Below are 25,431 nucleotides of genomic sequence, written 5' to 3'. Positions count from 1 at the left end.
AGAATTGAGAGAGACATTTATTTGCCTGGAAAGTCACCAAAAGTTTGTTTGTAACATTGGTCCATCCATTTTCAATCTACAGGCCCATAGTATCTGGCAGACATTTCCATGAAACAGGAAATTTGAAAGACTAATTTGTCTATATTGACAGTTTGTCAGTCATCTTCTGTGTCCTGTGGAATGTCTGGCCGACTCTTTCATGAAGCAGGAACGCTAAAGGACCATCCCATCTTTTGGAAAGTTCAGTAGTCACTTTTCTCTAGGTCCTGCATGTGAAGTTCATACAGCATTCTATTAAGCAATCCAGGCAAGAGCAGCTTCTTTGACTAATGGATAGCCCTGTTACCTTGAAGGCAAATTCCACAATGAGTTTCTTCAATGCCCATCAAGCTCTCTGAAGTAATTGGTGCTCTCAGAAGCAGATGACTTTCATTGTTGAGAAAGGTCTAAATTCTTAAAATATTTTAAATGCCATATTCTGTGGGTCTTTGAAAGGTTGAAAGAATGCATATCCATCTGAAATATATCTGTGTACATCAAGAAAGACTAAATGACATGACTACAGTTTGACTATTATAGATGACTATCTATTAATCCATAATTTTAAATTATACATTACATTTTTAAGTAAGTTGTATAAACATAATACCTTAAACAAGATGATATATATATATATATATATATATATATATATATATGTAACAAAGTTGACCCTAAATTTGTGTCAACAAACCAAAGTCCATACCAATAAAAAGTATTTATTCCTATATTGCATCTTATTTTTTTTGGAAATTTACTGTGGACATTAACCATTCATAAACAACCATTTTAGAATGAACATGAGTATTTATAAAAGAATCATTTTGGGAATTTTGTTTTGCTTTATGCAAACTGCTTCCTGCTGTTTGTTGGGTAAAGTATTTTTAGGGTTCATGGAGACTGTTTTGGGGGGATCTTGTTCTATCAATCCACATTAACTTTGAAGGAATCCATAGGTTTCCATCCTCTGTGGAAACAAAACCAGAACCTCTTTTCCAAATAACATATCAGGCTCAAATTTTGAAGTCAAGATATCTTTAAAAGACATATATTGGTTTAACTTAGCAGCCCCCAGAATCAACTATTTCTCTGCTGTCAAGGAATTCAAAGAAAACACAATAATATACATAATCCAGGATCTCTGTATATTTTTATCTTTACATGGCTATTTCTATTACTTTTCAATATTTATTATCTTTACTCCTATGACAGTCTGTACTCCATCTTCTCTCTCTTAAGCCCATGTACGTTTATCTAACACTGTGAGCCATTCAGAGGTCTTTTTTTTTTTGACTAAATCTCTTATTATGTATCTGTAACAATTTTCTGACAACTTAATATATTGATCTCCAGTCACACGATTACCCCAAATTAGAACTATAATTAAAAGAAAGCTTGCTATTTCTGCCTTCTATCTCTGATTATTATGCTACCTATACCAGCGTTTTACTCCTCAAAGTAGTGTGGACTGAAGTTTATGAAGCCTTGGATATATCCCCTATATCTCTAAGAAAATAAAGTCCCAAAAGAGCTCTGTGTAGGGCAATGCCTGCTCTACATACCATGTACTACTGTATGGTTCATGAGTTTCACAAGGGGCTAGAGATTGAATCACACACACAGAGAGACATTGGATAATGACAGGAACACTCCAAAAAATTCTTTCTTTATTGTGTTCCAGGGCAGCATATATAGGATCTTCTTCCATGCCCTAAGTCTCAACTGCAAGCCCCCAGAACACATTCCCCTGCCATCAGGAACTCCTTCTCATGCTCAGGATAGCTGCAAAACAAGTTGTTTGCTCAGAGCAGCTGCTAGCATAGGAAAACAAGTTGTTTACTACAGCAGGCAGCAGGTCACAGGAAATTCAGGATGTGAGGGTTCACAGTCCCCAACAGCTATGAACTTAGGTTTTCATCCCTGGAAAAATCTGGAAGCCCATATGTATATCCATATTGATTGTAGAAATAATCAAAGGAATTAGTGTGAGATAAAATCTAAGAAGGCACATATGGAACAATATCAACATTATTAACCTCCTCCTTTGTTAATCTATGTGGCATCTTTGTTTCTATGAACCCAGCAGATATAATATTCAACCAAGTTATATTTGTCTTCAACATTAAATTGTAGTTGAGGTGCCTCCATTGCATTTACAGTTGTTCTAGATCTCACATTCATCACTCCCTTCAGATTTATGCTGTTAGGAATGGAAATGTACATTTGATGCTTTCTCCTTGAGCTGTAGTTTAGAATTATATAACATCTCATGATCCTTTGGCCCGACAATAGATGGTATATGTGTACATATACCCTGGTCCTCAGTGTAGGAGTTAGAAGATATATTAAAAATAGTATCCACTTTACAGCAATCATAGGTTCATTTCACCCCCAACTGAGCCACATTTTTAGCTAATTTCAGTATCTTCTCTAAAATTCAAAATCCAATATCTCATTTAAGTACTGAAACAAACTTCCTTTCTATATCCAACAGGAATAAATGAAAGTAATATGTATGAAATAAACCCAAACATTTGGATTTTCTTAAGTCCTGCCCTCATGAGGAATTATTTATAAAGGATTTGATCTGGGGTACTACTTAGTTTAAATTCAGCTCATCACCACCAAAACTCACATGGATATTTATTTTTTAGTATAGCACTATTGAGATGGGTATCCTACTGAGAGGCATTTACATTGCAGGCACAGATGCCTACTCTGATTATATTAATGATTCCTCTTTGGATTGACCTGTCAGTCACTTTCAAGGACCTGCTCTAGATACTGTGAGATATTGAACCTTTATAAAGAAAGCCTTGAACCTCCTTTTCTTTCTTTCCCACATAAGACCCCTCTTTGCCTATTCTTCTTGTTCTTTTCTCTTCTTCCATGCCCGAATTAGCACAAGGCCTCAACAGGATCCAAGCACATAGTGGTCTTGTGCTCTTAAACTTCTGTAAAAATAAATTAATTTAGTTAATTAATTCCTCAAACAAGTTTGTGCTTATTCGTTTATGTTTTTTGTCAGTACAGGGCATTGGCTATGGAACATGATAGGTAGACAGCCATTCAACTTAAGATTTATACCAATAAAAACCATAGTGAAGCCTCTCTATTTATTTTTAGCTCTATTTCTAGCATTGCATCTCATCATTTCTTCTGACATACATGGACAATGCATTATGTTTTTCTCATAAATGCAAGTAAGAATAACACATATAAAAGTAAAATTAAATTAAGTTGAATTAAAATTTAAGATATTACATGTTTATACCATAATTTTCATTTTACATTAAAACTTTTTTTGCTATACTTTTCATTTAATTATATGTGTGTACACACATGAGTATTTATGTGTGCACACACATGCCACAGTGCTCCTGAAGAGGTCAAAAACAACCTATGGAGACTGATACTGACCTTTCACACTATGTCAGTACTGAGTGAGGATCAAACTCACATTATTAAGCTTGGTAGAAAAACCCATTACTCACTGAGTAATCTTGCTGGAGCATTTGGCGATTTAACAGTCATATTTTTTTAAAATAGTAATAACTTTATGGTTATTATAAATTATTCTCAGTAGTATTCATAGTGTTTTGTCACAACTATATACAAATTCTCATCATTACACCTCAATCTGCTCAAATAAATTGCTATTATATAAAGATGGTTCAAATATTCAATGGTACCCCACAACAAACAGCTAAAGGTGTCTGATCATAGGAACTCAGCGAGTCTTCTTGTATTTCTTTATATAAATGGCAGGAGAAAAGTCTTGAAATATTGTCAATCAAGTGACATTTCAATATTTGTTCAAACATTCTATGAGGGTCATAAAATATAAACAAGTGTTCATTCATTCATTTGCTTTCATAAACGTTTGAATTTTAAAGATTATAGCTGATTTGTTGATCTGGGGGGGATTATCACTAACCATATTTTTGGATGAGTATCAAGGTTCACAGAAAATTTAAGGCACTTAGGCAATGAAGAGTCTTCATCTCACAAGAGGCATATAGCTATTGATTAAATTAATATTGTATCAAAATAGTAAACATGCCACATTACAAGGTGCTCTGTTAGCCAAAGTTATTAGATTTTTGGTAGGTAGAATCAGAAAAAGCTCAAGTTTAAAATGGCTTTGTTAAATATGCCTCTGACCCTGGCATTTAAGGCCCTATATAATTTTCTTTCTCTTTGTTTTTATATTTAATTGCAAAATTTTTAATAGTTCTTTAAGAATTTTGTACATCTTTTAATCATAACCACCACCCATTTCCCATCTCCTCCCAGATACATATACTCCATACCTACTCAATTTTGTGTGATATTTTTAAATCTATTAAGTCCAATTTGTGTTGCCTATATACATTTTGAAGTGTCATTCCCTGATCACATGGCTTACTGACTAAGGCCTGTACTCTTCAAGGAATCTGATTTTCTACTTTCCAACAGCTATCAGTGTTATTACTTCATGCCAACATCATTTCTACAGACTGGGATTTGATATGGTCTGTGATTGCACAGTTCTAGTGCATGTTGTCATAACTACATTGAGGTTATATTTATTGTTGCTCAGCTCCATCCTAAGCTGCTGTTTCCTTATAGTCACCACCATGGCTGTATCCTACATTTTCTTCTCCTCTTTCAAAATGATATCAAAATCTTGGAAGTAGGGAGTATGATATAGAAGTTCTATTCAGGGCTGAGCATTTCATGATTTTTTATACTTGTGCTTGTGCCAGTTTGGGGTTTACCTTTTAATCACCATTTACTACAAATAAAAGGTTCTTTAATAAGTATGTGAGAATCATTATTGGGAGGCTGTTTAATACAGTGGCCATTTATCAGCATAAGAATATCATGTTCTCTCTTAGGGCCTAAGTTCTCTCTGGCCGTAGGTTCTTGGTCAGTAATAGTGCTGTGTCTGGATTTCATCTTATGGAGCATGACTTAAGTCTAATCATAAAGTGACTGGTTAATCTCATGACATTCTTTCTATGCACAAGATACATCAGTGGCCATGTCTTACCAGGCCAGTCATTATTTTTGCTCGAAGGGCTCACATCTGGGCATGACTTATGATTAATTTTCTCTTCCATTTTATATAACACCTTCCAGAACTAAGAAGATAGGTAGTAGGGATAAAGATTCCAGGTCAGTATCAACTTGGCTTTTCTGTGTTCTGTGACTTCGATATATTGTTTCTTCAGTAATAGAATCTTTCCATCATGTTCTGGGGGACAACCGATCATACACAGAATAGACTGCAATTTGGGCGATTCTGATGCACCTTACTGCCCAATAACTCTAAATGATTTATCCCTTCTTTGGCATTGGGCTTTATATTTGTTATGCTATAACATCTAGTGGGGAAATTGTCATATCACTGTATGGTAACTCTTTTTCTCTATCCATATCCATACACAGAAACATACACACACACACACAGATACACACACACACACACACAAAATTTTCTGTCCTGCCCAGTCCAGGAGCCATTCAGTGCAAAGAAATACACAGAGGTCTACTTTAATTAAAACTAGTTGGCCTATTAGCTCAGGTGGTGTAGGAGGTCATACTGTCTTTGTGTTGCTTTCATTGGTTAATAAAGAAACTGCTTTGGGCCGTTGGTACGGCAGAATTTAGGAAGGCAGGGAAAATTAAACAAAATGCTGGGAGGAAGAAAGCACAGTGAGAAAGCTTCTATTGAGCCACTGGAGACAGACACTAGAAATTTTACCCAGTAAGCCACTGCCAAGTGGCAAAACTCAGATTAATAGAAATGGATTAAATCAAGATGTAAGAAGTAGCCAATAAAAAAAAAACTAGAGCTAATAGGCCAAGCAGTGATTTAATTAATACTGTTTCTGTTTCTTTATTTCAGTGCTAAGTTAGCCGGGTGGCGGGGGAAAACAGGCAATCTCTCTTTGCAACAGCTCAGGCTTCTTATTAACTAAGTCTTACATCTTAAATTAACCCCAAATTCTTGTCAGTGTTAGACACATGGCTCAGTACCTTTTATCAGTGCGGCATTCTTATTTTGCTTCATTTGTGTCTGGCTGATAACTGCAGACTGAGCCTTTTCTCTTCCCAAAATTCTCCCACTCTGGTAGCCCTGCCTATACTTCCTGCCTGGCTATCAACCAATCAGTATCTTTTTAAACCAATACAGGTGACAAATCTTTAAAGGGTACTAGACCATTATTCCATAGCACTTCCCCCTTTTTTAAAAAACAAAAACTTTGAATCCAACCCCCCCTTTTTTTTAGCTATTTTGCTTACCATTATCTATAACAACTTGTAACCAACAATCGAAGCAAAGACAAACATCCATAATCCATTTGAGGGGAATGTGGACATAGTTTTATAAGCTACTTCCTGCTGATTGGGGTGCAGATAATCTTATGGGGATCTAAATAAATTTTATAATTATGGTCAAGACCTGACTGGAATATTCAGTGAGGCTTGATCAGCTCAGCCAGCAGTCTTGATGCTGTTCTAGATGTAGAACTAAAAACATCTGGGCCATCCATTCCTATAGGACATTTCTCAGGGAGCCTTACTTAACCAAACCTGATTTTTCTTAACCCAGAATGAATCCACACCATCCCGTTTTCTGTGGAAACAATAGCAAAACTTTTTCTCCCAAGTAACATATATTTTGATTTAAATTTTGAAATCAAGGCATTTTCAAAATACATAGGTTGGATTAATTCAAGAGGATTTATAATCAACTACTTTTTTAGCACTTGGTGTTCCTTCCTCAGCCATCAAACAATTCAAAGACAACAGGAAAACATACAGTATCGAGATTCTTTGAGTATTTTTGTCTTCATGTGACTTTATTTTAAAACCTATTTCTTTTATTTTTAATTTTTGGTTTTTTGAGACAGTTTCTTTGTGTATCTTTGGCTGTCTTGGAACTCACTCTGTAGGTAACTTGGCTTCCTGATAGGACACCTTTCCTCCAGGGCTGAGCTGTCCTATTGCAGCTCCATCCTCTAGAGCTATATGATTGTGACATTCCCACCCCAGAGCTGTCCTATTGAGGCTCTACCCCCTCTAGAACTGTCCTATTGTGGCTCCACCCCTCCAGAACTGTCCTATTGTAGCTCTTCCCCTCCAGAACTCTCCTATTGTGGCTCTAAGTGTATCCTGGCTTCAGGATATCCCAACACCACTACTGTACCACATTTCCCTACAATGATGACAAACCATATGCATATGCTGAATGTACCACTAAAATTTAAATGAGAATCAACTATAAATGTTGGTGAAGTTATGAATTAAAGGAAATCATATCTTACTTTATGTTGGGATGTATTTTTAGTCATGCATGATTGAAAGCAATATGATTTCTCATCAAACTAGAAGACAAAATTGTGACATGATTCAGAGGTTTCATATTTGAGTTCACAGACACTAAAAAGGTTTTTATATTGACACTTATATTTTCTGCACACTCACGTTCTCCTAAGACATCATATATATATATATATATATATTTAAAAGATACTACTGTAGATGAGAGATTATGTTCAAGAAATGAGACAGAGACTAGGTGCCCAGTACAAACCTAGTCAGTTATCTCTATCTATGAATCTACTTATCGATTTATACTCTGCCTCCACCTCCTCCATTGTCTTGACTGACTCCAGCCCTGGCACCTAGGAACAGTCCCTTCCCTGGTATCCATGGACGATGGAATTGTCGAGACATGAGGTGATATACCATGTTCATTTGAAAAATGCTTTTCATGTACAATAGGGATCCTACTCTTCTAAGCACTAAGAGGCCTCCTGGAGGCAGCTGCTCTGAGGTTAGAAATGGAGCTTCCAGGGAGAGTATGTGTGTGGTGGGGGAGAGGTTGTTTGCAGGGACATATGTCTGTGTTGAGCAGCCAGCTCTGAGTTCCGAGAAATGACAGTGTGACCAATGAGAATGACGGTACTGCCACTTTCGGATAGTTCTCACAAACTGCTCTCATCCATCAGAGAACACGTACAGACACCCCTGACCACACAAAAGGGCACCGTTTACTAGAGAATGCCTTACTTATACCCACATGAGCTGGAACTGAAAGATGGAGCCTAAAAGTATTCACCTAGGTGCAGTACACCATTAACCCTGAGCTGACCAACAGAACTGTTACACGCTGTGACCTCTGAGTTACTTCTTTTTTTGCTGTTTTTAAACTTTGAAAAAATTTATTTTTAAATTTATTATTATTATTGTTGAAAAAAATTCTGCCTCCTCCCCGCGTCCCATTTCCCTCCCCCTCCCCCCACTCTTCTGATGTGGGAGTGTCATATATCAATCTGTTGATTTCATTGGCTAAGCAATAAAGAAACTGCTAGGCCCATTGGATAGGCCCACCCTTAGGTGGGTGGAGTAAACAGAACAGAACGCTGGGAGGAAGAGGAAGTGAGGGCAGACTCCGCAGCTCTCCTCTCCGGAGCAGACGCTTCAGAGAGACTCCATGCCCTGCTCCCAGGCAGATGCAAGCAATGAAGCTCCGACCCAGGATGGACTTAGACTAGAATCTTCCCGGTAAGACCGGTGCTCACAGATTATTAGAGATGGGTTGATCGGGATGTGAGAATTAGCCTAGAAGAGTCTAGATAGGAATGGGCCAAAGCAGTGTTTAAATGAATACAGTGTCTGTGTAATTATTTTGGGGCATAAGCTAGCCGGAGCAGGCGGATGGGGTGTTGGGGACGCAGCCCTGCCGCCCCTATTACTACACTCTTCTACCCCTCCCCCACTCCTCTCCACCTCCCCCCACTCCTCTCCCCCTCCCTTTCCAGTCCAAAGAGCAGTCAGGGTTCCCTGCCCTGTGGGAAGTCCAAGGTCCTCCCCCATTCATCCAGGTCTAGGAATTTGAGCATTCAAACTGGCTAAACTCCCACAAAGCCAGTTCATGCAGTTACATCAAAACCCAGTGTCATTGTCCTTGGCTTCTAATCAGCACTCATTGTCTGCCATGTTCAGAGAGCCTTGTTTTATCCCATGCTTTTTCAGACCCAGTCCAGCTGGCCTTGGTGAGCTCCCAATAGATCAGCCCCACTGTCTCAGTGGGTGGGTTCACCTCTCGCGGTCCTGACTTCATTGCTTATGTTCTCCCTCCTGCTCATGTCAGGGCAGGAAACTCTGATTCCTTCACCAACTATTCAAGTTCCTGAGAAAACTTCTCTTTTTACAAAACCCAGTTTGGTAAAGCCCACACAGGACATCCAGCTTCTAAGTCAGGGACGAATCAAAGTTCCCATAAGGTATTAGGATTTTCTCCACATGCCCAAAAGCCACTGATAATTTCTTTATCTACATAAGGAACTCTAGGTTCTTGTTCAACTGACCAAGGGGATCTAGGGACTTCCCTATCTGTCCAACGGTCTCTAAAACTATCTACTCCCACACAGGGAATTGTAGGAACTGTGCCATCTGTGCAAAGTACATTGACACATGCCACTTCTTCCCAAGTAGCTCCCAAGATTTTCTCCATTGTCCCAACATACTGTCTAAGATTTAGCATCTTCCCCAAGGACTACAGGACTTTTTCAATCTAGCCAGAAACCTCAAGGATCTTTTTTGTCTTCACTAGGGCACATAGAACATTTGCCATCTGATCCAGGTGCTCAGGAATATCTTTTTTTCTAATGCATGGACTCTAGCACCTTTGCTATCTTCTAAAGTGCCTAAGGAACTCTCCACAGCTAGAGAGGAAACTTTGCCTGTCCTAAGTTCTTTGTCATCTAGTCAACAGTCTTCACAACACTCAGTATATTCTTCAAAGGTTTTGAGACAACATCAATATTCCCAGAATACCTTGGGGCATTTGTCATGTGGGGGAGAGGGTATGGAAACTTCTCAGTCTGCTACAAGGACTATAGAAGCTTTGCCACCACCTCTAGTGCCTAGAGGACATTTAACTTTTATCAAAGGATCAGAAGAATCTTTCCCTGCTGGCCAAGGGAATCTAGATTCCTTACTAACCTTCCCAAGGGCATCTGAAACATGTTATGTCCCCCTAGGAAATGCTGCATTCAGCTCAATTTGCTGAAGGGACTCTACAACTTTCTGCACATTCTAAAGCAGTTACAGAGCCATATACAATTTTCCCATTTACCCAAGTGACTAGAGGAACATTCCCATCTGTACCAGGGCATCTGGTTCTCCTGTCATCAACACAAACAATTCCACCATCTTCTTGTTCTGTTGAAACGACTGTGGGAACTTGCCCATCTTCAGAAGGAACTCTGATAATGTCCAAATCTACACAAGGGACTCTAGAGTCTTCTGCTTCCCAGGGCACGGGGCAGTTTCTCTTATCTGCCAAAGGCACAATGAGAAATTTAACATTTGTAAAACAAAGTGTAGGACCTTTTCCATCAACAACAGAACCTCTGAGGTCTATCCAAAATACACAGACACTAGTAGGATCTTTGCAATCTGGTCAGAGTTCTCTGGGAGTATCTCAGGCTGCAGAAGGGCCTGTGGACCCTTCTTTATTTCCCCAAGGGTCTTTGGACTTATTTGTGTCTGCACAAGGAACTCTAGCGGCATTGCTGTGTAATCAGGGAACTAGGAAACATCCTGCTTTATCCCAAATCCCTCAGAAAACTTCTCAGTCTGTGCAAAATTCTCTAGAGTATCCAACATCTGTCCCAGGATTTCTGAAGCCTTCCCAACCTGAAAAGAGCACATTAGGATCTTTGTCCTCTCCTACAGGTACTGGAATATCTTCCCATCGTTCTCAGGAAATATTCCAACTTTCTGAACCTTTGCTATATTTTGGATTGCCTCTGGAACTCTTCGTGTGTGCACCAGGAACTCTGTGTCCTTTTACATCTCCTCAAGGAGAACTTGGTCCTTTACATTGTTTCTCCGATAATCTGGAAACATCTCAACCTGCCCAAATAAATCTTAGCTATTTGTCTTCTGTCAGAGAGCCTGTGGGAAACTCTCCATCTGTCCCAGTCTCTATCACCTCTTTCTCTATCAACTCTTTCTATATCATCTCTTCCTCTATCTTTTTTTTTTCAAAGAATATTTACCACTTTAATGATAAACTTACAGAACCAAAGTTCCAGCGTAGCACAGGTACGGAGGGCAAGAGAGCGAGCCGCTTCTGCGCGCGCCCATTTATTGGCAGGCATTTGCCCGAGGCAAACCCCGCCCCCAAAAGGGGTAGTCTTAACCCTACATCTCCCCCTTTTGTCTAAATAAGACACAACTAAACCAAATATAACTATAAACAATAATAACAAATGACAAATATAACAAACAATATTGAGAACTAAAGTTTTGCTAGAGAGGAACTACAATTAAATAATCTTCAACTCCATCAAAGATCTGAGAAGGAAGTAAATATTACTTAACAAATGAGAGATATCCAAGATGTGCAACAAATGACAGAGACAACTGACTGCCTGGGCAATCACCCAAAATCTCGTTTGTAATATTGAGACAACCAACTTTGGCTAAGGCCTAACATAACTGACATACCATTCTCAAATGCAAGGAACTTTCTTAGGATTATCCTACCCTGTCTTGGCAAGATAAGACAATCCTGTTTTATATCTTAGTCAGTAGTTGAGGTATGGGTTTTTCTTAACCCAAAGGCCAGTTCTGCCAAGAAGACAAGCTCCCAGTGGAGTGTATTTGGTGCTCAACGTTCTCTCGGGAGTAGAGTGGTGTTGCCAGGAGTAAATTGTGTCTCGATGGCACAGAATTCTAGGTTAGATTAAAGGCCATTTTCTACAGCTCTTCAAAGAGGCTGAAGATTATACTATCTATACTGAAAATAATCTCTATGTATCTAAAAGACCTGATTAACCTAAAAATAATATGACAAACATATAATTCTCAATACCTATCTAATTTGAAAACTAAGAGAATAAACAATTGTGCAATGTATGAAGACAATGATCTTCACCTGTAAACAATGTCATTACTTATCAAATGTAAACAATGTTATTACATAAATAGTACCAGAGGTAGAAATGTACATTGTGATATGATAGATGTATCCATACAATATAAGCATACTCTTTTTTTTCTTTTTTTTTATTGATAAAAGGAGGATAAAGAAAAGAAAAAAAACAAATTTCCACCTCCTCCCACCAGCCTCCCACTTCCCTCCCCCTCCTCCCACCCCTCTCCCCTTCCCCCCACTCCTCTCCCCCTCCCTTTCCAGTCCAAAGAGCTGTCAGGGTTCCCTGCCCTGTGGTAAGTCCTAGGTCCTCCCCCCTCCATCCATATCTAGGAAGGTGAACATCCAGACTGGCTAGGCTCCCACCAAGCCAGCACATTGCGTAGGATCAAAACCGCGTGCCAATGTCCTTGGCGTCTCATCAGCCCTCATTGTTCGCCATGTTCTGAGAGTCCAGTTTTATCCCATGCTTTTTCTGGTAACAGTCTAGCTGGCCTTGGTGAGCTCCCAGTAGATCATCTCCACTGTCTCAGTGGGTGGGTGCACTCCTCGTGGTCCCGACATCTTTGCTCATGTTCTCACTCTTTCTGCTCCTCATTGGGACCTTGGGAGCTCAGTCCAGTGCTCCAGTGTGGGTCTCTGTCTCTATCTCCATCCATCACCAGATGAAGGTTCTATGGTGATATGCAATATATTCGTCAGTATTGCTCTAGGGTAGGGTCATTTCAGGTTCCCTATCCTCAGCTGCCCAGGGAACTAACTGGGGACCTCAGCTTGGGCACCTGGGAGCCCCTCTAGAGTCAAGTCTCCTGCCCACCCTAAAGTGGGTCCCTTAACTAAGAATTGTGGTTCCGTGCTCCCCTATCCAACCTTCCTTTATCCCGATCCTCCTGTTTCCCCAAGTCCCCCCTCCTTCCCTTCTACCTTTTCTCTCCCCATCTCCCCTAACCCTCATCCCACCCCACCCCCAAGATCCCACTTATCTCCCCGGCAATTTTGTCTACTTCCCTTATCCAAGAGGATAACTATATGTTTTTCCTTGGGTTCACCTTCTTACTTAGCTTCTTTAGATTCGCCTATTGTAGACTCCGTGAGCCCTATTTATGGCTAGAAACCAATTATGAGTGAGTACATCCCATGTTCATCTTTTTGGGTCTGGGATACCTCACTCAGGATAGTGTTTTCTATTTCCATCCATTTGCATGCAAAATTCGAGAAGTCATTGTTTTTTACCGCAGCGTAGTACTCTAGTGTGTATATATTCCATACTTTCTTCATCCATTCTTCCATTGAAGGACATCTAGGTTGTTTCCAGGTTCTGGCTATTACAAATAATACTGCTATGAACATAGTTGAACAAATGCTTTTGACCTGTGATAGAACATCTCTTGGGTAAATTCCCAAGAGTGGTATTGCTGGGTCCAGGGGTAGGTTGATCCCGAATTTCCTGAGAAACCGAAACACTGACTTCCATAGTGGTTGCACAAGATTGCATTCCCACCAGCAATGGATGAGGGTACCCCTTCCTCCACAGCCTCTCCAGCAAAGGCTATCCTTGGTGTTTTTGACTTTAGCCAATCTTACAGGTGTAAGATGATATCTCAAAGTTGTTTTGATTTGCATTTCCCTGATCGCTAAGGAGGTTGAGCATGACCTTAAGTGCCTTTTGGCCATTTGAACTTCTTCTGTTGAGAATTCTCTGTTCAGTTCAGCGCCCCATTTTTTAATTGGGTTAATTAGCATTTTAAAGTCTAGTTTCTTGAGTTCTCTATATATTTTGGAGATCAGACCTTTGTCTGTTGCGGGGTTGGTGAAGATCTTCTCCCAGTCAGTGGGTTGCCTTTGTGTCTTAGTGACAGTGTCCTTTGCTTTACAGAAGCTTCTCAGTTTTAGTAGGTCCCATTTATTCAATGTTGCCCTTAATGTCTGTGCTTCTGGGGTTATACCTAAGAAGCGATCGCCTGTGCCCATCTGTTGTAGGGTATTGCCCACTTTGTCTTCTATCAGATTCAGTGTTTTCGGGCTGATATTGAGGTCTTTAATCCATTTGGACTTGAGTTTTGTGCACGGTGATAGATATGGGTCTATTTTCATTCTTCTACAGGTTGACATCCTCTTCCTCTATCTTCATCTCTTTCTCTATCATCTATTTCTCTACTTCTCTTTCTCTACTATCACTTTATCTATCATCTCTTTCTCTATCATCTCTTACTCTATCACCTCTTTCTCTATATTCCCTTTCTTTATCATCTCTTCCTCTATCATCTTTTTCTCTATCATCTCAGAATTTATCAACTCTTCCTTTATCATTTCTGTCATCTCTTTTTCTATTATCTCTTTATCATCTCTCTATGATTTCTTTCTCTATCATCTCTATCCTCCATAATTTCTTTCTCTAGTCTATCATCTCTTTCTCTATCATCTCTCTATCATCTCTTCCTTTATTATATTTCTGTTCTTTTTCTATCATCTTTTTCTCTATCATTTTTCTTCAACACCTCTTCCTTTACCATCTCTTTCTCTATCAACTCTTTATCACTTCTTACTCTATCATATCTTGCTCTATTATCTCTTTCTTTAATATCTCTTCCTTTATAACCTCTCTGTCATCTCTCTCTCTATCATGTCTTTCTCTAACATCTCTCTATTATTTCTTTCTCTATCATCTATCCTCCATAACTACTTTCTCTAATCTATCATCACTTTCTCTATCATCTCTCTATCCTGTCTTTCTCTATTATCTTTCTGTCATCTCATTCTCTATCATCTCTATCTTCTCTATCTCTATTATCTTTCTCTATCATCTCTTTATCATCTCTTCCTTTATTATCTCTCTTTCATCTCTTTCTCTATCATCTTTTCCTCTATCGTTTCTTCCTCTATCATGTTTATCTATAATCTCTTTCTTTATTATCGCTTTCTCTATCAGTTTTCTTTCATTCTTTCTCTATCATCTTTTTCTCTACAATCTCTTTCTCTATCATCTCTTCCTCTACCTCCATCACTTTATCATCTCTTCCTCTACCTTCATCACTTTCTCTATCATTTCTTCTGCTGTTATCTTTCTGTCATCTCTTTCTCTATAATATCTTTTTCTAACATTTCTTCCACTATAATCTTTTTCTCTATTATCTCTTTCTCTATCATCTTTTTCTCTACATCTTTTCTCTAGCATCTTTCTCTATCATCTCTTTCTCTATCACCTCTCTATTATCACTTCTATCATCTCTTCCTCTATATTCATCTCTTTCTCTGTCATCGCTTTCTCTATCTCCTTTTTCTCTATCATCTCTTTCTCTAACATCTTTCTCTATCATCTCTTCCTCTAGTATTTTTCTATTGTCTTTATCTATCATCTCTTCCTGTATTATCTCTTTCTGTATCATCTCTTTCTATCTCACCTCTCTATCATTTCCTTCTCTATCATCTCTTCCTCTGTCATCTCTTTCTCTCTCATCTCTTTCTGCATCATTTCTTCTATCATCTTTCTCTATCATCTCTTTCCCTATCATCTATTCCCCTATCATCTATCTCTCTCACCTCTCTATCATCTCTTTCTATATCATCATTTCCTCTATCATATCTTTCTCTATTATCTCATTCTTTATCATCTCTTCCCTTATGATCTCTCTGTCATCTTTTTCTCGATCATCTCTTTTCCTATCATCATTTTCTCTATCATCTCTTCTCTATTAGCTCTCTATCACCTCTTCCTCTTTTTCTTTCTGTCATCGCTTTCTCTATCATCTCTCCCTGCACCATCTCTTTCTATATCATCTTTTTCTATATCATTTCTTTCTCTATCATCTTTCTCTAACATCTCTCTTTCATCTCTTTCGCTATCATCTTTTTCTCCACCATCTCTTTCTCTATCATCTTTCTCTATCATCTCTTTATCATCTATTTCTCTATAATCTTTCTCTATCATATCTTCCTGAAGGCAAAGGCTTAAGTCACAAACAATCCCACACCAGTTTGGAATTATGGTTAATAGAATGGTTATTTATTTAAAGGGGAAAAAACTTACAGATCACCATCCTAGACAACAGCCCTCTGCGCAATCAGGGTGGGAGTCTAGTTGCCAGAAGCAGAGCAGCAAGTAAGAGAGAGCTAGAAGGGAAGTGGCTGCTTTTTTAAAGAGAGAGACCACGCCCCAATTGTTGAAACAAGGGCGGCGGGGCTGCGTCCCCGGCACCCGGCCGCCCACATGGCTAGCTCTAGGTTATGCCCCAAAATAATTACACAGAAACTGTATTCTTTTAAACACCGCTTGGCCCACTTCTATCTAGCCTCTTCTAGGCTAGCTCTCGCACCTGGACTAGCCCATTTCTAATAATCTGCTGTAGCCCACGAGCTGGCTTACCAGGAATGATCTCAACGTGCATCTGTCTGGGGTGGGAGAACCATGGCGACTCCCTGACTCAGCTTCTTTCTCCCAGCATTCTTTTCTGTTTTCTCCGCCTACCTAAGGCTTGGCCTATCAAAGGGGTCTAGGCAGTTTCTTTATTGATAAGAAATCACTCCCACATCATTTCCCCTTATTCTGTTTAAACAAAAAAGAAAGGCTTTAACTTTAACATAGTAAAATTACATATAACAAAACAGTTATCAAGTAAAAGTTAGTTACAATATTTATATCTACTTTATCTTTTATCATAACAATGGAAAACTATAACTACCTATCCATTCTTCAAGTCCATCAAAGACTCCAGAAGGATATAATATTACCTAAGTAAACAAGAACTAAGAAACTTCAAACTCTAGAAATGACAAAGACATCTTGCTGCCTGGACAGTCACCCAAAGTTCTTTTGTACCGTTGGGGCATCCATCTTCAGCCTTCAGGCCCATAGTATCCAGCAGACATTTTCATCAAGCAGGAAATTCCAAAGACAGTTCAGTCACTTTCTGCTGTGTCCTGCAGAATGTCTCGCAGACTCTTTCATGAGTCAGGAATCCTGAAAGACCATCTCACCTTTAGGCAAGTTCAGCAGTCCTCTCTCTGCAGGTTCTCTTTGTCCAGTTTATGCAACAGTCCAGGCTATCAAACTCCAAAAGGATCCTCTTCGATGCCCATCTTCTTCTTAAAGTAGCTGGTGCTGCCAGGAGCAGACGTGTCTCATTGTCATAAAGAGTCCTAAGTTATTAAAATATTTTAAATGCCATATTCTGCAGCCTTTGAGAGATATGAAGAATGCCTATCTGAAATATATATATATATGTATCTAGAAAATCTAAGTAACATGACTACAAACTTGACAATTATTTATGATTATCCATCAACAACCTATATTTCTTAATTGTACAGTACATTTTTAAATGAACTACATAATCACAATACCTTAATCAAGATCAAGAAATACATATACATATAACAAAATTGACCTTAAAATCCATACCAATCCAAATTATTCATACCTATATAATTTCCCCCCTTTAAATGTAAGAGAACATTTATAAACAATATTTTGGGAACATGGGCGCAGTTTTTTCTCTCCAAACTGCTTCGTGCTGAATGGGGGCGTCGTTATTCAGGTCTTTTATGGTATAACCTGTGTGTCAGGGTCATCTCAGTTGGCAGTTGAGTGAAGTAATTTTTTGAGGGTGTTCACATCAACCTTTCAGGAGGGCGTGGTCTATCATACCAAACTGGGATAGAAAAAATCCATAGAGTCTCATCCTCTGTGAAAACAAAAGAAGACTCTCTCCAAAGCATCATATCCTTAGACCCAAATTCTGAAGTCATACCCTCATGATATCCGTTCTGGTTCCACTTGGCAGCCCATATAATGAAGTGTCTCTCTGTACTTAGCTCCTTCACAGTCAAAAATTTTAAAGAAAACACAATGTACATAATCCAGACTCTCTGTGAATTTTCCATTTTTATGTGGCTTATTTTTCTTTATTTCTTTTAATCTCTTAACTATCTGTACTCTGTATGTTTAAAGACTTTACCTTTTTTTTTAAACTATTAACTTTATCTCTATATTCTTTTTCTTCTCTCTCTCAAGCCTACATACATTCATCCAACAGTGTGGTCTTTTATGTCTGAATCTGTTTTATTGTGAATCTGTAACATTTTTTACTATCCAGGAGCATTTCTTAAAATGTTAAGCAGTTCTTAAAAACTTAAGTTGCACCATGTACAGGTAATACAGTACCGCCTGTGTCCTGCCCAATTGAAACCTTAACTGCGCTGTTTTTTATGGTAATTACGGTAGTTCCTGCCACCCAGCACAGTTCAGCAAGGAGCAGTTGCTCCTGCCTCAGATCTATTGGTGCCCCTGAGCTGCGCACAGTTCCAGGCACACAGCAAGTCCACATTGGAGCCGCACTCAGCAGTTTAATTCTGAGACTGAGCGTGCAGCACAGAAACTCTTTTCATCCAAGTTACATCCAAATCTGACACGCAGAGCACTGCGTAGTCTGAAAACATGTATGGCGGCGGGAATCTGCTGTGCTCTTCTGCCTGCCTAAGCCTGATTTGGCCATCTGCCCAGGTGCAGGCGGGGAGTGCTGAGCCATAGGCAGGGTCTCAGAGCACTCTCCTTCCGATCCCAAGCAGGAACTCAAACATCCAGTCCCATAAAAGCCATTGAAATGCTTTAAACCCCCAAGAAGTTGCGCTTTAAAATGACGCAGCTTTTTTTTCTGCTGCTGTTGCCGAATCAGGAAATCTCTCTACAGCACGCCACCAACAAACAGCAAAAATCTGTATTAAACTCTTTCTCCCTTATTTTTAAGCCTTCTCAGGTTTTTAAGTGGATTTAGTCCATCACGTAGGGTGCCACTCTGTTGAAACAAGGGCTGCGGGGCTGTGTCCCTGGCACCCGGCCGCCCACATGGCTAGCTCTAGGTTATGCCCCAAAATAATTGCACGGAAACTGTATTCTTTTAAACACCGCTTGGCCTACTTCTATCTAGCCTCTTCTAGGCTAGCTCTCGCACCTGGACTAGCCCATTTCTAATAATCTGCTGTAGCCCACGAGCTGGCTTACCAGGAATGATCTCAACGTGCATCTGTCTGGAGTGGGAGAACCAGGGCGACTCCCTGACTCAGCTTCTTTCTCCCAGCATTCTGTTCTGTTTTCTCCGCCTACCTAAGGCTTGGCCTATCAAAGGGGTCTAGGCAGTTTCTTTATTGATAAGAAATCACTCCCACATCACCCAATGGGCTGGTATCTCATCGGCTAGTGGCTGGAGGAGCAGAAGGACCTCCCAAAATATCTCCCCCGTTTGTTTAAGTAAGAGAGTTCTAAACCTACTATGAAATTATATACAATAAGTACAAATATCCTATTCTAACTAGGTTAGGTCTTGTATAATAAATAACTTGGCCAAGTCATGAGAGAAATGTAACAACATTTATATAGTCTTCAACTCCATCGAAGATCTGAGAAGGGAAATAATGTTACCTGGGTAATTAGGAAGTTCAGTACAACAACTTCCAAAACATGCAACTAATCACAGACACAACTAGCTACCTGGACAATCACCCAAAGTCACGTTTGTAGCGTTGATGAAACTAACTACGGCTAAGGCCTAATATAACTGACATAACATTTTTAAAGGCAAGCAACTTTTCAAAACTATCTTACCCTGTCTTGGCAGGATATGACAGTCCTGTTTTATCCATTGATGCACGCTCTGTATCTCTGTCAGTGGTTGAGGTATGGGCATTTCTTTGCCCAAAGGCCAGTTCTGCCAAAAAGAAAGGCTCCAGGTGGAGTGTCTCGGGAATAGAGTGGTGTTGCCAGGAGCAATTGTGATTCACTATCATGAAACTCTGAGTTAGATTAAAGGCGATTTTCTACAGCTCTTTGAAGAGGTTGAAGATTATCTATCTATACTGAGTATAATCTCTATGTATCTAAATAACCTGATTAGTCTAATTATAAATGACAAACTCAGAATACTATTGATCTATATAATACTCAATACCTATCTAACTTAAAGACTAAGACAATAAACGACTGTGAAACAAATGAGGACAATGACCTCCAAATATAAACAATGTACAAATATACATTGCAGTATGGTAAATATATATCAATACACAAATAATATATAAGTATCTTAATCAGAGGTAGAAATGTACACTGCAACATGGCAAATTTATACAATATATATATATATATCAATACAATATATGTCAATACATAAAAAATGTTTTAAACAGAGGTAGAAACATGTATACATACTATATTCAATATAATTTAACTTTGTATCTATAAGAATTGATACCAATATATTTGTCTCAAAACAATAACTCACAAGTACCAACAAGTACCAATCTATTATCCCAGTATCCCTCTTTTTTTTCAAATGATCCCTGAGCTTATAGAATTCCTTCCCCAACCCTTAATCATACACTACTTATAATCCCTCACTTGAAGCCTGTGTGTGGAGCCATCAATTCAATATAGAATATCACGCAGTGGCTTTTCTTGCTTCAAGTCTTCATATTTTCTCTTTACATGCCTTGGATTGGCTTCAAGTGTCCACACACCCTATCATTTGCCCCCACATGTGGATTTAAACTCCATGCCTCCTGGACTCCATAGGCCCAGACATTCTCTGCCTGCTTGGTCTGTTCTTTTATGAGCAGTTTTTAAACCCCCCCCCCCCCAGTGCAACGCTTAAGCAGTGAAAGTCAGAGTACAAGTGGTTGTCAAATGCCGCAACCACTCGGGATGACTCTTTGTCACATGGAGGCATACACAGCTTCAGGTTGCTCTTCTCTACCTCTGGATTCTGGGTTTCTGGTTCCATGCATGGAATTGATTTAATTACATTTAATTGGGTAGAGATGGGTTGATTGGGATATCAGAATTAGCCAGTAAGGGCCAGAGCTAAGGGCCAAGCAGTGATGAAAAGAATACAGTGTCTGTGTAATTATTTCGGGGCATAAGCTAGCCGAGCCGGGCAGGCGGCTGGGGTGTTTGGGGACGCAACCCCGCCGCCGCTCCCTATTACTACAGAATGGTACAATCTTTACAGACTAATAATGGATAGCTAGTTGAAAGGATTAAAATGATTAAAAATCAGAGGTTGTCTGAACAAGTGGATACCATGATAAGCAAAATTGACTTCATATCCAAGGGTACTAGGAAGTTACATAAAAGAGTTCATACTGTTGAATTTGATATTCAGAAGTTAACACAAAATTTTGATAAGTTAACAGACAGAATGTACCTCCACGATGGCAATCTACACGATATCCAAGAAAAGTTCAAGGAGTACATGTTATCTTTGAAGGAAACATTAAAACCTTGGAATCACAGGTATAGAATGGGGACCAAAAAACTGTTACCTTAGTGAAATCACTAGAAACATATGCAGGCCAGGAGATTCAGGCTTTAAGAGAGACAATGATAAAAAGATTTGAAATGATTGAGGAAATTATTAGAGCTAGTGAACAGAATAAGAAGGCAGAAGGACAGGATACAATGTCACCACCAGCTGTCAGAACTGGTTTACCCAAGGTTTTACCATCATACCCTGTAATTTACTCTGAGAAAGCATCAACTTCTAAAGGTTTAAAGGGAGTCAAAGAAGGTAGATGGACACCAATGGGAATGAATGATCTAAAATGACATGAGCTCCCGTTAATTATGGCTTGCACTCTGCATTTGTTAAGGAAATGATAAGGACTTGGGCTTCTAATGTCAGAGATAGGCCCCATGATTTCTCTCAGATAGTGTCCGCAGTATTGGATGATGGAATTCCTTGATGTTTGGAATTTATTTCAGAGAAGAATCTAACCACATGGAACAGCAAGGAAGAGCAAAAGGTGTAGAAGTTTCGCAAGATCAAATTCTTGGTGTAGGAGCATATACAGATCCACATATTGTCCCTATGCCACAAAGCAGCCTCGAATGCTTGGGATAGGATACAAGAACTAGGGAAAAGGTTGCAATCATATACCAGGATTAGGCAGAAACAGAAAGAAACTTTTACTGACTTTTTGCAAAGATTAATTAAGACTCTGCAAATAGGATTGAAAGACCCAGAAGATAGACGAATAATTCTTAAATCTCTGGCTTTTGAAAATGCAAACTTAGAATGTAAAAAGAGAATTGGGCCTTTAAGGTCTAGATAAGAACCGATGGACGAATGAATTTGGCATAGGATGAATGTTGACATGTTTGGCTATAATGATATATCTTGGGTAGGAGAAACGATTTTCAAAGACAATGAGGAGATATTAAACTGAAAAATGTTTTAATTGTGGTAAATTAGGACATCTGAAAAGGAATTGTAGGGAACGAATTTCTAGGAATAATACATCATCCTGGAATGACATACAGCAATTAGCAATCCTTTAGAATGGTTAACTAAGAAGCCAATATGGATCAAGCAGTGGCCTCTAGCTGAAGCTAAATTATAGGCTTTGGAACAGCTGGTATGAGAGCGATTACATGCTCACCATATTGAAGAATCAACCAGCACTTTTAATTCTCCTGTGTTTGTTGTAAAAAAGATATCTGGTAAATGGAGAATGGTGACAGATCTAAGAGCTGTCAACAAGGTAATTCCATCTATGGGTCTTCTACAATCTGGAATTCCTTTGCCTTCTCTATTACCAAAATGATGGCCTCTTATAATTATTGAATTGAAAGATTGTTTTTTTTCACTATATCTTTACAAGAAAAGGATAGAGAAAAATTTGTCTTCACAGTGCCTACTTATATTAATTCTCAGCCTAATAGGAGATACCAATGGACTATCCTCCCACAGGGGATGCTCAATAGTCCTACATTGTGCCAATATTTTGTAAGTCAGCCATTGGAAACAATTTGTGAGCAATTTCCTGAGTCTATAATTTACCATTGCTTGGATGACATTTTGTTATCTGCTTCAAATAAAAGTACTTTAAAAAGGATATTTGAAGAAGTAAAGAAAGTCTTGCCTAAATGTGGATTTAAAATTGCTCCTCACTTTTCTCTCCCCATCTCCCCTTACCCCCCTCCTCTCCACCCTTAAGATCCCGATTTTTTGCCTGGCAATCTTGTCTACTTCCCCTATCCAGGAGGATAGCTATGTGATTTTCTTTGGGTTCACCTTCTTACTTAGCTTCTTTAAGATATCCAATTATAGACTCACTGACCTTTATTTAAGGCTAGAAACCAATTATGAGTGAGTACATCCCATGTTCATCTTTTTGGGTCTGGGTGACCTCACTCAGGATAGTATTTTCTATTTCCATCCATTTGCATATAAAATTTGAGAAGTCATTGTTTTTTACCGCTGAGTAGTACTCTAATGTGTATATATTCCACACTTTCTTCATCCATTCTTCCATTGAAGGACATCTAGGTTGTTTCCAGGTTCTGGCTATTACAAATAATGCTGCTATGAACATAGTTGAACAAATGCCCTTGTCAGATGTTCGGGCATCTCTTGGGTATATTCCCAAGAGTGGTATTGCTGGGTCCAGGGGTAGGTTGATCCCGAATTTTCTGAGAAACCGAAACACTGATTTCCAAAGTGGTTGCACAAGTTTGCATTCCCACCAGCAATTGATGAGGGTACCCCTTCCTCCACAACCTCTCCAGCAGAGGCTATCATTTGTGTTTTTGATTTTAGCTAATCTGAAAGGTGTAAGATGATATCTCCAAGTTGTTTTGATTTGCATTTCCCTGATCGCTAAGGAGGTTGAGCATGACCTTAAGTGTCTTTTGGCCATTTGAAATTCTTCTGTTGAGAATTCTCTGTTCAGATCAGTGCACCATTTTTTAATTGGGTTAATTAGCATTTTAAAGTCTAGTTTCTTGAGTTCTTTATATATTTTGGAGATCAGACCTTTGTCTGTTGCGGGGTTGGTGAAGATCTTCTCCCAGTCAGTGGGTTGCCTTTTTGTCCTAGTGACAGTGTTCTTTGCTTTACAGAAGCTTCTCAGTTTCAGTAGGTCTCATTTATTCAATGTTGCCCTTAATGTCTGTGCTGCTGGGGTTATACCTAGGAAGAGATCGCCTGTGCCCATCTGTTGTAGGGTACCTCCCAATTTCTTTTCTATTAGGTTCAGTGTGCTTGGACTGATATTGAGGTCTTTGATCCATTTGGACTTGAGTTTTGTGCATGGAGATAGATATGGGTCAATTTTCATTCTTCTACAGGTTGACATCCAGTTGTGCCAGCACCATTTGTTGAAGATGCTTTCTTCCTTCCATTGTATACTTTTAACTCCTTTATCAAAAATGAGGTGTTCATAGGTTTGTGGGTTAAAATCTGGGTCTTCTATACAATTCCATTGGTCGACTTCTCTGTTTGGGATAAAGGAAGGTTCGATAGGGGAGCAGGGAAGCACATATCTTAATTAAGGGAGCCATATTAGAGTTGGGAAGAGTCTTGGACTTAGAGGGGCTTCCAGGTGCCCAAGGCGAGGTCCCCAGTTAGTTCCTGGGGCAGCTGAAGATAGGGAACCTGAAATGATCCTATCCTATAGCCATACTGATGAATATTTTGCATATCACCATAGAACCTTCATCTGGCGATGGATGGAGATAGAGACAGAGACCCACCCTGGAGTACTGGACTGAGATCCCAAAGTCCCAATGAGGAACAGAAGGAGGGAGAAGATGAGCAAGGAAGTCAGGACCAAGAGGGGTCCACCCACCCATGGAGACAGTGGGGCTGATCTATTGGGAGCTCACCAAGGCCAGCTGGACTGTGACTGAAAAAGCAGGGGATAAAACCGAACGCTCTGAATATGGCGGACAATGAGGGCTGCTGAGAAGCCAAGGACAATGGCACTGGGTTTTGATCCTACTTCATGTTCTGGCTGTGTGGGAGCCTAGCCAGTTTGGATGTTCACCTTCCTAGACCAGGATGGAGGGGGGAGGACTTTGGACTTTCCACAGGGCAAGGAACCCTGACTGCTCTTCAGACTTGAGAGGGAGGGGGAGAGGAGTGGGGGGAGAGGGAGAGGAGTGGGGGGACGGGGAGAAGAGTGGGGGGGAGGAGTGGGAGGCTGGGAGGAGGCAGAAATCGTTTTTTTCTCAATAAAACAAAAAGAAAGTTAAAAAAATAAAAAATAATAAAATTGCTCCTCAGAAGATTCAAAGAGGAGATTATGTTAATTACCTCGGTTACAGAATAGGTTACAGAATAGGTTTACAGAAAATTAGAACACAAAAGGCACAGATTAAGAGAGACTGTTTATGGACTTTTAATGACTTTTAATGATTGTTAGGAGCCATTTCCAGTCTAGGTCCAGGTGTTTGGATAACACCTGATCTAATAGTTCATTTAAAAAAAAAAAACCTTACATGGTGATAAAGATTTGAATAGTCCCAGAGAATTAACAGCTAAAGCAGAAAAGGAACTGACAATAGTTGAGGAAAAATTACAGGAGGCATATGTGGATAGGGCGAACCCAAATCTTAGTTATATCCTGTTCATATTGACTTCCAGAGTTTCTCCTACAAGGATTTTAATGCAGAGGGAAAA

The 25,431-nt window shown here is 39.4% G+C and overlaps 1 long non-coding RNA gene across 1 annotated transcript in view; it reads left to right on the top strand.

Annotated features, from left to right (window-relative positions):
• The window catches only part of LOC142840959 (uncharacterized), a 59,954-nt gene extending 35,105 nt beyond the window's left edge, over positions 1-24,849 (top strand). Inside the window, exon 4 of the long non-coding RNA XR_012908991.1 lies at positions 24,461-24,849. This is a non-coding gene — a long non-coding RNA (uncharacterized LOC142840959). The remainder of the gene's footprint in view (positions 1-24,460) is intronic.
• The last annotated feature ends 582 nt before the right edge of the window (positions 24,850-25,431 follow it).

The sequence above is a fragment of the Microtus pennsylvanicus genome, chromosome X (assembly GCF_037038515.1).
Source record: "Microtus pennsylvanicus isolate mMicPen1 chromosome X, mMicPen1.hap1, whole genome shotgun sequence".
Lineage (NCBI taxonomy): Eukaryota > Metazoa > Chordata > Mammalia > Rodentia > Cricetidae > Microtus > Microtus pennsylvanicus.
This window is presented reverse-complemented; position numbering and strand designations above follow the sequence as displayed.